This window comes from Ptychodera flava, chromosome 17 (assembly GCF_041260155.1).
Source record: "Ptychodera flava strain L36383 chromosome 17, AS_Pfla_20210202, whole genome shotgun sequence".
NCBI classification, from domain to species: domain Eukaryota; kingdom Metazoa; phylum Hemichordata; class Enteropneusta; family Ptychoderidae; genus Ptychodera; species Ptychodera flava.
Genome location: NC_091944.1, coordinates 4350563 through 4368377, shown reverse-complemented (window position 1 = coordinate 4368377; position 17815 = coordinate 4350563). Strand labels below are relative to the sequence as shown.

The window sequence follows — 17815 nt, the reverse complement described above, 5'->3', positions numbered from 1 at the left end:
AGTAAAAATAGGGATCAAAGACTGTTACAATACGAAAACATAGGATTATCCATGTCGTCTTGAGTTGGTATCTTTTCACTGGATGCTGGCCCCCGGGGCGATGGGATTACAACATGGGAGCTGAGTCGGCCGTCGTCTTTGTGCCGAGTAGACTTCCCCTCGGGTCAGGATCATGCACTCTTTTGGTGCAGCATCAAAAGTCAAATACAGCAGAATCTATTCTTCATTGTGATGGAGCGAAAGCGGCGTTTACTAGATAGGCACCCGGCTAGGATAAACATAACTGTCTATGAAGGTGATTACTGCCGTGCTGGTCACTGCTGATAGGTGTGTAAAACATCGACAACCCCTGCAGTAAGCCAACGGGCGCCCGAGCGTGCACATCACCCCCGGCTGACTTCCCTTGACGAGCTATCGTCTTCTTCGACTTCTTTCCAGAGAAATTAGCTTGACTGTAGACAAACCTTCCAAAGTGCACGAGCGTTCACATAGACAGACGACGCTGCCTGGACAAATTCCCTGAAAACCTTGGCAACGCCATCGGATGCGTGAGGGGTTCCGCGTCTCTCTGTAAGGTAGGTAGGCCATCCTTTACTTCCAGCTAATTGATTACATGACAGCGGACAAAAAGAAAAAACAAACTCCAGCAAGCATAGCGTACAAGAATCATCTTTTCTCTCCCTTAAGTCCACTTTTCTAAACACAGACATCTCCTTCTCCGCTCGGCTGGTTGGTTTAGCCGTCCATGAAAACGTAAGTGACAAACTCGTCAATGATTGTCATCCTTCGTGTCATACTTCAGCGGTTCTTTTTTCCCTCTGTCTATTACGACCGCGATACTGGCTTAAACGCGCTTAGTGGCTCAAAGATTTGCAAAGAACAGTGAGCGCTGGCTATAACTGGACACAATGAGATACTTAAGTTTTTCCCTACATTGCCCTGTAATTACCCGGCAAGTGATAGTAGGACTTACCACAGATCTGTCCATTCTTGTTCGCTTTGTTCTACACCAAGGACATTTCTGTCTACAAGCAAAACATGCCCCGGGGTGTATAGACGGAGCGAGAACATCCAAGTGGGCGAATTAAACTACAAGCGAATCCCCGAAATACACAAAAGTGCGTTTTTAAAGAAATAACCCACTCGTGACGTGTTGAGTGTTTCATGTCTGTAGGCGTAGAGTCTTTTCATTTGGTAGTGTACTGTTTGTCGGACGTTCATGTAGCTAAGGTAAAGAGAGAGAGAGCTTCACGAAGAGGCACATTTACATACTTGGAGACAGACGAACGGACAGGCAGAAAAGTGAGTAGCGAAATAACTTGCGACGAATTAATATTCATTGCCATTCGCTTCATTAACACTCTAAACGCGAGTTGAGCATTTAAACGTCGAGTATCATCCAGTCAAGTTGACTTCGCATGTCATTCAAGGTATGTAGGGAAGACTAATATAGGATTGAGCGTTCACGCTGTGATTATTGCCCCTTTAATTGAGAGATTCTGCCAAACAAAGGCTTAATAGTGACGTGCGTGTACGAACGTTAAAAGAACCCCGTGAAATTTGAGATGTTGTAACAACATTACTTCGAAACGATAATTTCGAGACCCAACTATACCGAAGGAGAGTATGATTATTATCCGTGTGCGCCGAGTGTCTTCTTTGCGTGCAACGCCCATGTGCCCCAATTTAAGATTGTCGATCATTAACCTATGGCTAATTTCAATTAGTAATTTTATGGCTTATTTTTTTTTCAGTTTTCAATTAATTATATTTAATCTAAAGTATTGTTCTCTCATCTAATGTGAGAATATGAAGTCACGAGCTCTCGAATAAATTGAGAAGGGGCGCGATGACCCTTCATACGAACACAGCAAAATGTAGTAATGCAACGAAAAAGGTGACACGGATTGTTTGATATACTGGTCCAGAAGATAATAAGAAATGATATTCTTTCTTCGTTTCGTCCAGTTCAAAAAGAAAAAAATTCAAATGATAGTTGCAACTAACTACCCTTTCGCAACCATTGTCACCATCTCCTGGTCGACACTTTATCTAACTCCTCCTCCTTCGTTCTCCCCTCTCGACCTTCTCCCTCTTCCTTTCTTCCCCCTCTCGTCATATCAAGTTTCCACAAAATTCTAGCAATTCGCAACTGAAACAGCAAGGCGTTAGAGTACATTTACAGCCTGTTAAAACCATCATAAATACATGCATCTGAGCCTTCTCAAAGTTCGCATCGGTTAACAGATTACCTCTGCCTGTTTGCCTGTCTGTCTCTCTTTCTGTGTCACTCTGTCTCTGCCTGTCTCTGTCTGTCTCTCTGTCTCTGTCTCTTCTCTCTGTGTCACTCTGTCTCTGCCTGTCTGTCTCTCTGTCTCTGTCTCTGTCTATCTGTCTGTCTCCGTCTCTCCGTCTCTCTGTTTCTCTGTCTCTGTCTCTGTCTCTCTCTCTCTCTCTCTCTCTCTCTCTCTCTCTTCTCTCTCTCTCTCTCTCTCTCTTTCCTCTCTCTCTCTCTCTCTCTCTCTCTCTCTCTCTCTCTCTCTCTCTCTCTCTCTCACCTGCTGCGCTTCAACTGTAGCTCGTTCCAGAAGTCTGATAGCAGTCATCTTCAGAAGGCGAGCTGTAGTTTTTGTTACTATAATCTGCTTGTGTCCTTCCGAGGAACTTGCGTAGTTGCCTGTTTGCCTTTGTCTAGCTCTACAGATTGGCATTTTTACCCCTGTAGTTAAATTTTGATAATAGGTGATCCGTTACACCTCTGTCACAATAATCAAGTATTCTGTACCACAGTTTCATCTTTCGATATAATTTTAACTCGGAAGAGCCAAAATTTACAGGCACAGCGATAAAAACTATCATCAAAAATCGTAGCTGCTGCGATCGGAAAGGTTCTCAATCAAAATTAACGTAAACAAAATTACAGTGTGTCTTCTGTGAAATACGACTACAAAGATTACAGTTATGGGCATGACCTGTTTACTTATTTAAAATTTGTACATTTCAAATATTTCTGGACTGTCCTAGAAATCAGTATTTCAATAGGATGAACATGTAAATAAAGTAAAAATAGATAAAATGTGATATCTAGAGGATGGGAGATCAGAAGACGCGATCGATATGCGATTGTTGCAGTACTATTTTGGAAATGGTAGAAAGTGATCGGGCTCATAGAAGCCGGGCAAATTTAACACAAAGGCATTTTAAGTCATTTCAAAAGAAATCTTCAAACTTTCCTAAAAATGTTTCAAATAACGGCTGTTTTAACAAAACACGGGATAAGAGATTCCCAAAACCCGAATATCGTTGTAAATGCTTTGTGAAATGAACATGAAAACATAACACTTTCCTATTTCGCCTCTTCTAATTTTGTAGCCCTTACAATCCGTGTATGGGTTTTCCTGAAAAAAAAAGAAATAAGAAATCCACTTCCAAAATAACAATAAGTCATACCTGTATGCGGACTTCAACTCAGACTTCCATCAGCTGTATCTTTTATGACGTGTTTTCTTTAATTTATTTTGTTCTATTTGTAGAATACAGTATCTTGGTCTTCTCCTAGATTCATTACCGAAATTATATTTTCAACATGTCAGCACAGCCTGTATGCGTGTTTGTGTTAGCCAAAGTTATTGTTTGCCAATAGATTTTAGTCTTAATCAGAATTCGTATGTTGGCAATAATATTAGATATTATGTACTGTGTGTTACGATAGCGAGACTAAAACTTTGTACATTGCAACGTAAATTTCGAGAGAAGAAGAAACTGAAAATAATTTGCGTCAATGTTTTCTTGAGCAAAAATAATGAAAAATATTATCAAAAAATTACAGCTATTGTACCTTTAGGGAAATCGATTTTGCAAAAAAGCAAGAATTTGAAAGAAAATTCACAGCACTATAATAAAAGGAGAGTTTCGTTTCAGACCAATCAGGCGGCAGAGAAGCAGACAGACGCTGTGTGAGATAGGCTAACTAATCATGTCACACATGAATTATCGCAAACGTTTTAAAACTGCTGAAGTGCGTAAGACAGGCACAAAGACATCCAGTAATCTATACCTTACAAACAAACACTGTGCTTAAGAGGGATTAGTCAAGATGAGAAGTAGTTTAAGAGATTGTTCTAAGAGTTGATTCAAAGGGAAAAAACTGTCTAAAACCCCGGTTTATTTCGATTCACAGGAGAAAGCTGTTTTGAATATGTAATTGGCTACGCATCACCTGTTCAAATAGAATAATATTTTTTCCATCGCGTAAAGTGGGACATGTTTCTAGTAATATTGAATAATTTACTCTATTTGATCCAAAAACCTCAATTCTTTGTTATATAGTTTAATGCATGATCAACAGAGACATTTTAAATGCACTCGTCGGTTTCTGTAAATATTCCGAGAAATAAAGGCCTAATGGTTTTACAAGAACTAAAGTGTTATCCTACAAAGTTAGAATGCACCCTTTTGTTCGAAAGTACCTTATACGGAAATATGAATGTATAAATATATAAATGTATTAATATAAAATATATACAAATATTACTTCAGGTAGAAAGTAATAATATCTGTTACTTCAGTTTCATTCGTCTCGCAGTCTTCAGACGAGAGAGAGAGAGAGAGAGAGAGAGAGAGAGAGAGAGAGAGAGAGAGAGAGAGAGAGAGAGAGAGAGAGAGAGAGAGAGAGAGAGAGAGAGAGAGAGAGAGAGAGAGAGCGAGATGTGGTGTGTGTGTCTCTCATTCTGTCTATCTGTCTGTGTCCGTGTGTGTGTGTTGGCAAAATACCACTTTTTCTCTAAAATGGGAGAATGGCGAAATCATGAAGGCTTTGAGACAGAGCTGATAATTTGACACTCAGTGTGCAGCAGGGAGAAGTAAAATGCTTATGAACGACAAAAACTGCCTTAACAGAAAAACAAACAAAACATTGTATGTTAAAGCAGGAAAAACAACGGAAAGAAAAACAAGTTCGATGAAGACAGACACAACAGCGGGAAGATTTGAATATTTGCTTTGTAGTTTGTTCAGACTATTTGCTTTATTGGTATAGGCTTAGAGCTTTCTCGACTTATCCTGAAAGACAGTTCACATTCAGAAGGTGAAAATGCATAAATTATGAAACTGAAGAACAACAACGGAATCCATTGTATTGTAATACATTTTGGAGTACGATTGTTTTCTCGGAGATTAGCACATTATCTCGTTTTGGATGCTTCAAAGAATAACATGAAATACGTAGAATTGTCTGACAGTTGCTTAAGAGCACGAACATTGGTTTAAAAAGAATTTTCCGTGAACTTTCCCGCTCACTCGCCCCATTGCACCTGGACCTCCATCGTCGTAAAACTTGTCAGAGTTGAAAAATGACGTCATGTCACGACAATCGAATAGTCAGCCAGTACCCGGATTAATTATCTTACGAGTGCGGGTTGTCATGGTGTCGGAATGTAAGTATTGCATCTGTCATATAATTTTAAGGTAATTGACAGTGTGACCGAGACAATATGGCCACCGTCATAAACTCATTGACGATAGATACCCCAAGTTACAGTCCCAACGCTGACTTTGGATTCTGAACCTGCGAATGAAACCGTGTTTGCATTTATATTGCAGATTGTCTGCTGTTCAATGCTGGCTTAGATTGAGCCATTTTAGCTTGGAACAGATCACGGGAAAATTATTATGGAATATTTTCTTTTCTTTTCCGAAGCAGAACTGTCTTCTTACCATGATAGGTGCCGCTATACTCAACAGCGCACCTTTCTCTTAGAAATTGTACAGGATTTGTTTCCTGTACAATTTCCAATAGCTCTTCAGAAGTAGAGAATATGAGGCGTGTAGGGACAGGTTCTCTGAAAACACTCAGAAATTTAGCGTCCTGTGGAAATACTATTCATGTCAGTAACACACGAAGATTAATTATGACAATATTTCCCGCCAAATTTATCGAAAATATTCAAAAGGCTGGCCACATTATGTACCCGATTAAGATGAAGAATGTTAATAATAAACAGCGCCGTTAAATTTTCAATACTTTCAATGTGCCTAATTTGTTATTTTTATTTGCCCTTTTCAAGGCTTTAAACGATGGTGAGAAATGCATTCCAGGGGAGCGGACATTGCTAAACAATTCATATATGACTCATTATAAATGTTTTATCAGGAACAACAAAAAGACCGAATTGAACAGGTACTCTGCCCCAACAAAAACATGCAGGTTCAATAATTACATTAATTTTCCAACTGCAGTCAATTAACTTAGGCCCACAATACAAATTAATCTTTCTCCCTATTCATTTCGATTTATCCAATATGTAGTTCAACTTATCTAATCGAAGAAAACTGCAGACAATACCAATCGCGCTATCGCAAAGCGAGTGCGTAATTAGTGCCCTGTGATGCCACACGTCATCGGCGTTCGCGCCATAACGCCTGTAGTGTCCTGTAGTTTGCGTCGTCTCGTAGAGCCTAACTGCGTCACAGTGTTTGTCGTTGAAACTAGTCACATGTTAATAACAATTGTAGAGGAGTTTATTTTAGACTCGGTATCCAAGAAATGTCCCATTAAAATTAATTATTTTAACAGAAATAAAAAACTAAATAAAACGACATAAAGGTTTGTTGATGGAAATTTAAAGTTATGATAACCCGCATTGTGAGTTCGCAAAATGCGAAACAATGCGGGGTTTGAAACCGAAAGTTAGGAGCTCTTTGTGTCAAAGTTCAGCCAAGTTAACAGTCCTTAGGACTATGTGTGACACAAACAAATTGAATTTCATTTTGACTAAAATGTCTGTCAGTGCGTAGATACATGCAAGATATGTGAATACTGTGCGGCATGGATTTGGCAAGTTGACTAGAAGCACCTGACCTTGAGTCAATGTTACAAACGAAATATACGATGTCGCCTCCCCTAGTTCAAAATTTCCATGTTGAGGTGAACTGCGCGCCTTTGGGACAAATTACATTCACAATTGAATTCGAAATCCAAACTTTTACAACTCCTTTTTGAGCCTTTGCAGTAAATAACCTTTTCAACCCCCTCTTTTGTGAAAATCGAAAATTTATTTTTGCCCTTGGAGATGGCAGCCATTTTGAATTCCAAGTCCCGGTAAATATCGGGTAATTTTTTTCTCTTGTACCTAATTGTGCACAGTGACCCCTGATTTTTTTCTTTTGTGAAGCTCAAAAAGCCTGAGGCTGGTTTAAATTTTTCCGTACTGAAAATTTGAGTAAAAGTTTCAGTCTTTTACAAATTCGTGGCGCACTGTCCCTTTCCCCTCCGTTTTATTGGCACCAAACGACATGAATCAAAAGATTGTTAATTTGTATGTAAGGTGAATATAAGTCCGGCAGGGACAAAGAAAAGATTTAAAATTAGAAATGTTGATATCGATATCAGTTTGACTGTTTGTCAGTATCAGTTTTTAGAAAGAAATTCGTTGTTTAATGACTGGTTTTACAATTACTGTTAGAATAACACAGCGCTCAATCTTCAATACAAAAACACTGGGCGTTTTTCAGGGACTACCGGACTTTTATGATGCAGTTTGACCCTTAGGTGATATATAAAATTATCGAGTGTGGACCCTGTAATATTTAGTCTTGCCCATCGGCCCGGGATAGTAGCACATACTGGCGATCATGATATACGTGAGACGCTACTTATACTTATTGACCTAGAATGGTCAGTGACAAAGCAGTAACCATTGGTTGGCAATTTTTCTCACATATTTTAACTGCAATATTTTATTGAACTAGCGCTTAAGACATTTTTAAATCCCATGACATATAAAGTAATATTTCAGTTGACAAAACTAGGTTTCAAACGGTGTGGGTAACAGCAAAGAAATGGTACCAGTTTGCATTTTCAAATCAAACTAATTTCGTAATGTTTTAACACAAGTACTTCGAATTGGAAATTCGAAATGTTCCGCTTTTCATTGGATCGCAAATCCTCAAAAATGGAATTAGTTCGAAAGCTCACCAATCCTTTTTACTTTAATGACATAACCGTTACGGTAGATTCAAGTTTTCGTCAGTTTGAACCACTTTTGTGAAGCTAATGTTCCTAATAATTTGATCTACACGAGGCAAAATGCCCTTTAATGTCTCAAATGCGTTACTCTTTCTTCATTGAGTTTAAAAGAACACGTGCAAGAATCGCTAACAACGAAAATTATTTCAGAGTACCCACAATAGAAAAAGGTAGGTATTGCTTGTTGCAAAAATTCGCATACGACGAGAAAGGTTTGCTCCTGTGCGAGAACGAATACAATGTTAGACATGCCGAGACAAGTTAATAAACATTGGACTCACGCGGTTGATGAGTCAGGCTTTCTAAACTGACAAATTTTGTCTCTCCAAGAATCCAAGAAACCACAAAATATAAGCCCGGACTGGATCATATCATGGTCCATAGTTCACATGTACTGTGAACGGAAGATATTTTGAAATACTACTTCCTCCGATGGACAAATTAACTTTCTTTGTGATTTTGATGTGTTGTCTTTGATTGGACAAACTAAGTGTAGCATTCTGTCTCTTACGGTACCTCTTAAACTTGAACTAGGGTATATCAACGAACCTCTACCATCGTGTCCATAGCCCAAGTCGAAGATCATTATTGTTGTCATGTCTGCGGTCAAGTGTACGTAATTTAAGTTCATTTATTGTGGTCAATCTAGCTGCATCTCCCTCCGTATTTGCGATCCGAAACATGTGTGATGCGTCATTCATCAAGCGTACACCCGTCCTTGATCGCGTGTGTATACTCTCTGTCTCTGTTTGTGTCTGTCTACGTGTGTCTGTCGGACGTCTCTGTCTCTGTCCCTGCCTGCCTGTCTGTTTCTCTCCCTTCCTCCTCCGAGTCTCTCTCTCTCTCTCTCTCTCTCTCTCTCTCTCTCTCTCTCTCTCTCTCTCTCTCTCTCTCTCTCTCTCTCTCTCTCTCTCTCTCTCTCTCTCTCTCTCTCTCTCTCTGCGCCAACCAACAATCTAACCAACTAACCATCTAACAAACTTTCAAACCAAGTCAAAGGAAGCCCGATACAAGCTTTCTCTTTGTAATCTACTTTCCACGGTGAAAGCTCGCCAGCTCACATCCGTACCGTTACTGTGAAGTTAAAACACGTTGTCAGAGTCAGCCTTGGGATTATCACCAGGTTCATTAATATTGTGTCTCTTTTATCATTTCGATACAACATACCGTGTAATAATTATTGGCCCCAAGGGCTCATAATTTAAATTACCCCAATTGGACTGTGTATTCATATTCAAGCAATTTCATTCTTGGACGGGTACAACAACACGGGCCTGTTTACTTTTCGTCTTAGGCTTCATTCTATTCGCCCATGTAACCGCCTGGAGACAAGATAAAGTTAGTACAACAATTGATGAGTTGTTCACAGCAAGTCTTTTGTATCTTGCTTTTTTTAATCTGAACGCCGTAACGTTAACCCAGGCCATAACGTATTGAGAGTCGGTCTCGCTCCGTAAACTCCAGTCATGAGACCGATGTCGGCCAATCGTGAAATAAGTTGTGCTTATATACTCTTACCCTCTCCTTCCCCAATCACTGGCGCTAACTTGGCGACTATTCTGTACAACCAACTCCGCTGTTTTGCGTGTCATAATTTATTCGATACCCACTGTAAGAGCGGTGCCATCATTCAGAATCGTGGCAAGCAAAAGGTGCGTATATAATGGACAAATTTGTTAGACGTTACCTAAACTGCACAGACCGATGTAAGTTTGATATCAGCCGCACTGTTATTTATTGATAATTCAGACCCATCATTGACAGGAAATATTATTACTACTCTCTCTCTCTCTCTCTCTCTCTCTCTCTCTCTCTCTCTCTCTCTCTCTCTCTCTCTCTCTCTCTCTCTCTCTCTCTCTCTCTCTCTCTCTCTCTCTCTCTCTCTCTCTCTCTCTCTCTCCAACTTTCCTTCAAGCTCAACTATACCTCTTTCTAATGTTTTGTGTGGTTGTAAACTATCCCATAATTATATCAAAATTCGTAGCGTTCAACTCTTTTATGCACCTTGTACTGTAATGAAATGTGTAACGTGCGATGTTATTTTTAACAACTGAATTTCAATCGCGACTAGAATAAATTTATCGACAATCTACACTGCATGATGTACAAAATGTCTATTTGCAAGGTAAATGGTAATTTGACCCACTTTAGAAAGAAGAAAATTCGCTTTTCTTGAAGAAAGTTAAGAGAACTACATCAAACAGCTATAATATTATAACCGTGAGAAACTTAGAAGGCGTCAATTGAATATTCATTAAACATCTGAAGATGTTGACGAATATTGAAAACGGAGACGTCTTATACATGTGTAAACAATATATTTCGACTTCAACAGCAATATAAACGTATAACTAATGTCACAAAAATACATAATCCAATCCTGTCTCCACAAAAAATGCCCGGAGTAAGTTTCTGTCCTGCACATATTTTAACGGACACACATACACGCATTGGCAAAGAAATTTACACATGTATTTGCCAACACGAACACACACCCGTGTATTCTCATCAAGGGATCTATAAATTCTTTTGACAGCCAAAAAAAACCTTTCGCCCAGTTACATGACTTAAAATGCGAGGATTTTAACACCATAGGCTTATTAGTGGAGCTAACAAGCTTTTTAGCCATTGTCATCGGAACAATCACGTCGTTTCTGCGTTTCTGCGCACATGTCTTCTTGTATTCATTGTCTAACAGTGTTCTCTTACTCCAAGCCACCTTGCAGGGCCAATTACCGGAAAACTAATGTGACATTGTGAGACCTTATTTTTATCTAATACATTTTCGTAGTTCAGGGCGCGATTGAGCCTTTTTCAACTTGGCTAATTTAACACAAGTTCAAAAGAATCTTTTATGTAAAACTCATGATTAAAAAATTCCTCTCTAATTCATCTGTCTGTTTTCCATGCAAATGAGTCATTGATGGCCTCGCACTTCATTACTTTTCAAGTGTCCAGGCGCTAATTAAGTCATCATTGGATTGCACCGACCGAAATAAGCTTACAATAAGCTTACCGTTTAGAAGGTGTCAATCAAACATTTATCGCAATCCACTGCAGTTGGCCAACGATTGACCTCTTCAACCCTGCTTTGTCTGGAGCAGCTCACATCACATTGAACCCACCTGTAGCGACACTGTTGTGGCCCTGACACAAATTCACCGCACAACGAGAAATGTGAACTCGAAATTTTGTCCTTTCGCCAGAACCCCTTCTTATATAAAGCGAAGTGCCTCCCGTAGCCTGGGGTTGCAACATGCCTATATATTTTCTCAACTACTCTTTCTGAACACTTGCCAGCTCCATAGGAAAAAAGTAAAAGAAAGTAAAAAAAATAGTTAAATTTCGTTCGGCCCAAAGTAAACGTTCTTTTTGTCGACATGACAGAATAAATCCTAAACGCGTATTGGCGATGAGCGTCCTTGCTAACTTTAAGACTTTACTGATTAATTCATTATGTCCGTTGTTATGGAGGTAACGCGCGCACTGAATGACCAAGTTCACTACCGAGACGACAGGGAAAGCCATTATGTAAAACACGTTTTATCACTCAATATGTTCTTGAATGTACATGTAAGACTGTAGCTCAGTTGCCAATTTAGTGCACAAACACTTTTCGGCCCTATTTTATTTAGTAAACTATTTCATTAGCCGAAGCTGCCCATCGATCGGTTAATGACAGCTTTTCCATGCTCACCAAAGCGCTTTGCAGTTTGCAGCGGTGAACTTTTTTCAGTGATTAAGAAAACTAATTAGGCTAATATAATGAAAATGCTAAAGTATGCCGCTACCTTTATGAATAATTCTAAAAGACTGCAATATATTATATTGCGTGTGACAGTGCAATCCTAATAACGATCTAATTTTGGACACGTACTTTAAATGTCATTAACAAAAAAGGATATCAGCTTGACATATGGAAAAGCTAGGCTGCCACCACAATTACGTCGATGACATTAACAATTAACAATACGACAACGGCAACACATGAACAAACTTACTACGACAGCGAAGTTATGGCGAAAGAATGCAAATTTTAGAAGGAGTATCATGTAAATGGGAAAGAGCTGTAGAGTTATTCCCACTTACGTGATTAGGTTTTGTGGTTTTTATTAATATTTAACTAAGTGACATTTAAAACTTTGAGGACCTGCGAAAAATGAGTTTTTTACGATTATACCATATATATAAATCTAAAATCGTAGCGAGACCTTAAATTGATATGAAAAAATTAATAGAGTTTTTCAACAAGTCAACAAGTATTAGGTCTGTTACAAACTTTGAAGAGTACAGAGAATATCATGAAAGAGGCGCAGCTATTTATAGTGTCTCCGACTTCATTTTTGATTGCTTTTTAATGTGATGTTTATGTTGTTGTAGCAAAACTCATTTTTTCTAATGGAAGCTTGGATGTCACGACATCGACGAGGAAATATTGGCTTTAAAATATTGTTATCATAACAAATGGTCCATGTGGATCACGTTTCATGCCAATCTATTCCATCATCTTGTAACTGTCTTTCCTCAATAAACGGTAGCGTTTTTCCAAACATTATCGGAAAATTCTGGTAATGTAAATAAGGTTTATTAAAACATTATTTAGACAAGGTACAGTTAAACGCTCTGTTGTACAAAAACAAGCGTACTGAATGTCATATATCTTTACTGCGGGTAGCCTCGGGAATGTATTCGAAGTCCCTCCTTTGAACTAGAATTCCCTCCGTTGAACTCGAAGTCACTCCGTTGAAATGAGTGGATTCACATATCGGTTATACATTAAACCACTGTTTTCAGCATTTTTTCTAAAAACTGCATTATAGCCCCATCAGCTTTAGCCTATGATGTAATTTCAAATCTATTCTGTCAGTATATTGTACTACACGGTCCGTTGATCATTTCAAAATGTTCACTGTTGAACTTGTCAATATAACCTGACTATTTGTATGTTCTGTCCAATATTTTTTTTGACAACTGAAATTTAATCCGAACTTGAACTCATCTGTCATCGACAACATTACTTATTGTTCACGGTGCAACGCATTGGCAAATATAATACTTCTAGTTTCAGCTAGCTGTGGGTCCATAGCTGTGGTGTTTTCAGACGGGACTCCTGCCTTTTACGGATTGGTTTTGACTTTGACGACTTTTACTCCTCCATCACAGCTATGGAAACTTTTACACAAACGCCCAAATCCGTCCGCACCCTGTGCGCAAGTTTGTTCGACGATATTTCGAAAAGTTAACGTCCAAATTACAAATTGCCAACACACATCGACAGCTTGGTTATTGTAGGGACTCACCACGACCAGAAATCCGCTCAAAATTCACCAAAATGTCACCTTTTTCCTATCTTTATCCGACATGACTACGCGGAGACCGCCATTTTTCTAGGGTAAAACCGTGACTATAATGACGTGCTGCACTGAGCTTCGACCAACAGTTTTACGCAAGAAAATGACAGTCTCCGGGTAGTCATGTCAGGTAAAGCTAGAAAAAGGTGATATTTAGTGAATTTTTAGCGGATTTTTGGCCGTGGTGAGTCCCTAGTAACCAAGCAGTCGATGAGTGTTGGCAATTTGTAATTTGGATGTAAACTTTTCGAAATCTCGTCGAACAAATTTGCGCACGGGTGCTTGCGGGCGGATTTGGACGTTTGTTCATGGAAGTTCTCATAGCTGTGGTGGGGGGAGTCGTAAACACCACAGCTATGGACCCACGCTAAGATTTAGCATGAATTAGAGAGCAGAATGAGAAAAGGTATTTGTTTTATGGGCAACTATGGTCCCTTCAAAGATCACCAAAAAGGCATTCCTTTGGGAATAGAAACAGGGCACATTACCAGCGCTTAATATTAATATACTTAAGTTTCATCCAAAAACGTACTAAGAAGACACTGACCGTAGGACCGAAGCGGGTCGGAAAATTTTCAGAAAGTCACAAAAGATAGGCAACCTATTTGTTGGCAACAGAGAAATTAGCTTATTTTCCAGTCAAAGGTCTTTGTATACGACTGAACTAGATTCGTGAGTCCAGTTTGCGACAGCATGGTCTAGATGTTACGTCTGGTCGGATCTATTACCTATACTTCTCCAGAGAAGAAAGTGTACTACATGCATCCATATCTCTCTCTCTCTCTCTCTCTCTCTCTCTCTCTCTCTCTCTCTCTCTCTCTCTCGATTGTTTGTTGTTTTGACCCCATGCAACTTCTTTTAATTTAAATGATGTAGTATGGTGTAAGTAATTTTTTTTTTGTGTGATATTAAAGTTCAAGTGTAAAACTCAAACTATCTCCAGAACAGCATTCACCTTTTCACATCCTTTAAATGTTAAAACAATTCCAATTCGGATTACGAGGATTAAGTACACATTGGATAATTGCATCCTCGCCCGCCAACGTTCACAATGAATCGACGGCGATTGTAAAAACATTTTATAGTTTCTGAGCGTTCACAGTGGCAGCCATCAACACGTTTTGCCATTCTTAACATTTGCAACGCTTAATGTTGTTGGAGGACCGCATTTTTCTGCCTGCAGAAAGCTGCTACTTCAGGTTGACCGCCATCATCATCACAAATTAAACGTGTGATGGGAAACTCCTCAAAGATCACGGGTGGAAGTATCCAGTGAAAACGCAAAAGAAAAGATTTGTTTTACAACGTCTATGCTATTATGATAAACGAAAAGTAATCAGCATGTCAGTTCAGTCGATAACGACAACCGCCCGACCTCGCTCGGTGAAAAGTGTTGCCTGACTGAGATGTCAAGGTTGGAGGACTGTGATGTACTTCAATTTCAACCAATTCTTACAAGTAAAGGCAATTGGGTCAAGGGCGCGTTAACGAGCTCTCGATTGTAGTTTGTAATGCCGGTCACATGCAACCCCTGTCATTTGAAAAGAGTCTGTAAACTAAACAGAGCAAGATACCTGCACTCTATCAAAACAGACCCTGACTTGTACAACATCTTTACCTTGACATTCACGCTAAATATGTCGAATTTCAGATTTTCTGCATCGCCTGGACGCTGGATCCGTACTTCAGTTAAAGGGAACATAAATGACACAAAATTGAATACTCGAAAATTTCAAGCACAAAGACCTTTGTTTTGGTCTTTGTTGTGAATGATTGCACTGAAGAATTAATTTGTATGTAATGTTTTGCGTAATTGGAGGACGATACGCAGAAAGAAAAGTTGGTTTTTCGGCGTGAAAATAGGGCATTCATCGACCGCTTTGCCTGATTTATCTATTTTTCCCGGAAAGTTTCTGATTATGGAGGGCACAAAAGATATGATCGCTCGACTTGGTCTCATAACAGACAGACGATGGAGGAGTTGGTATCGCTATTGAGAAACCTTTGGTTGCATTATTCAGTTCATGGGAGTCATCTTTTAGAGGCAAATCGCAAGCACGTGTGTGGATTCACCCTTTGTGTCGGAACGGACGTGCCTAAAGGGGGTTGGCCGGGAACTCAAAATTACTACATGAACGTTCCCTCCAAGTCCGTCTGTCTTTTGTCGAGACTGGCTGCTCCCGTTGGCTTACTTCCCAACATGATCCCACTGTCTTCGAACACTGTCGTGCGGCAGTCACGCAGCATCCATTACATATTACAGCTGTCGTTACCATTAAGGATAACCAGTTCTGCCGGGACGCGAAAGAATGTCGCATCGGTCACATGTCCATTGGAGGTTACATCAAACTGATTATGTCATTTCACGATATGATTTGCGCAGCGCCCCTGGGACTTTCTGAACTTTTGTAAATTATTTCTTTAGAAAAGAGATTTGTCAAGGCAATGCTTGAAACAGAGGAGAAATAAGTAATATTTACCAAAAGAGCAAAAGGAGGTATCGCCATACCTGGAGTGCCAAAACGTTTGTTTTCCGTAAGAATACTAACGTTTCAATTAGGATTTTGCCAGAACCAAAAGTTATATTGTTTTCATTAAAATGATCGGTTATTATGAAATTGACAGTTGCAAATGCAATTCTTCAAAATGTTCCTCAAACATTTAATGAAGTAACAGGTAATCTGCTTCTTTTTTGTAGACATCACACAAATATAATTTTGATGACGTAATCATCAGTGAGCACAATATATTTTGTCAAGCGTTGAGTTTTCACACTCAAATCGGATAAATATTACGTGGTAACTAAAAAACGTTCATTGTGCAATCGGCGGCCATTGCATCCGCTCTTTGAAGGAGACCTATGCCAGCCGGCACATAACGTATACAACTCTTGCGCATGCTCTTTAGGTAGAATTGCGAGGGGGCAATCTTTGTAGTTCTGTCAATTTACACAACAGCAAGGCGAAGTTGCCACCTGTTAACGTTATTTGGCACCATTTTATGTGCGATAAGCGATGCAAACATTGATTGGTCTATTTTGCAATATTTGCTTAAGTGTTTTACTCGGTGTATATGTTTATATATATATATATATATATATATATATATATATATATATATATATATATATATATATATAAATCACATTAAGTACTAATTATGTTCGTTTCTCGAGTTTTACGCTGTTGAAGAATCTTTAGGCGGGGTCAATTTCAAACCGTTATATAATTTATGATGATGAACTTCATCAGATCACTTGAAATAAAATGTAGGCCATCGGATTTTTACTTTCTCATCAGATGGCATTTGTTTTGAATCATGACATTCTGATATCATCTCCAAACGTTTAAAGAACAGAATTGATTTACCAACACTAATTATTTGCAGATAAACAAGGACGGCTTTCCATCGTTGTGTGTTCTCAGTTGGAATGCTCCTCTAAAAACAGTCTATTCAGGCTCCCAAAGTTATACAAAGCTTTGGTAATATGCTGTTTGTATGTGCTCATGTTCAAGCTTTTGGAGAAAATTAAGTTTTCACAGCGTATATTTTATGAAAAAAGAATTTTCATTTTAACCTACAATTAACGTAGGGGTAGCGGCCATTTTGAATTCAAATCTCGATATTTTTTGTAATTTTGTCGCCTTTATGCAAAACTTAGCTGGGTGATTCCCTATTTTTATTCAAGATTGTGGAAGGGAATGGTATAATTTTCCATGGAAGTACCGTAAAACTTGAGTGGCTGTCTAAAACTTCCATTTCAAGGTGCCTACCGTCTTCAATGTTGCAATTTTTTTCCAAGTAGAAATTTAAAAATATTCATAACTTCAGTTTTCAAGCATCTCGTGTGGTGGATGCATGCACTGTACGGATTATGAAGATTTTCTGACCAAACATGTATTTTACAACCCGACATAGGTATGTTAACGTATGAAATTAATTCATGACTCGGCAATGGTGGATTGACAGACACATCTATACAAAACATTGAAACTAGTCCCCACCCTAACTGATAATTTTTCTTGATCGTGCGGGAATTACTTTCCATCAATCAATTCCCAATAGGATTAAATTTACCATTGTTCGCTAGAGAACTCGTGTGTTCGCACGCGGTCGAAAGTGTGCGTGCTTGTGGAGAAGCTTGGACCGTAACGGCGGAAAGGGAGATCGTAATTAGAAAAAAAAGCATTTTTAACAACGAACGGAGGTTTGTGATAAAAAAAAAGTACGGCGACAGCATCAATAACGGATGGACACAATATATTACGTGACTGATCAAGTCCAGAATAGTAACATTGTGCACGGTGTTTCTCACCAGGGGGCGCAGTGCCCGGAGCAAGTTGTTATACTATGGTTTATGTAGTGACCATCGAGTTGTCGTTGACATGATCAACATGACGTTATCTCTCTGGATTTTATTCTGAGCAAGGTTTGCACC

General features: G+C 39.0%; 1 protein-coding gene across 3 annotated transcripts in view; it reads left to right on the top strand.

Annotated features, from left to right (window-relative positions):
• The first annotated feature begins 353 nt into the window (after window positions 1-353).
• Window positions 354-17815, top strand: part of LOC139115201 (PR domain zinc finger protein 14-like) — a 74563-nt gene continuing 57101 nt past the window's right edge. Inside the window, exon 1 of one of the 3 annotated variants that reach the window (XM_070677145.1) lies at window positions 354-575. The gene's annotated coding sequence lies outside the window, so the exon portion shown is untranslated. Of the gene's footprint in view, window positions 576-2202; window positions 2616-17815 lie in introns of those variants that run through there. The other 2 variants (XM_070677149.1, XM_070677146.1) reach the window with 2 other exon arrangements.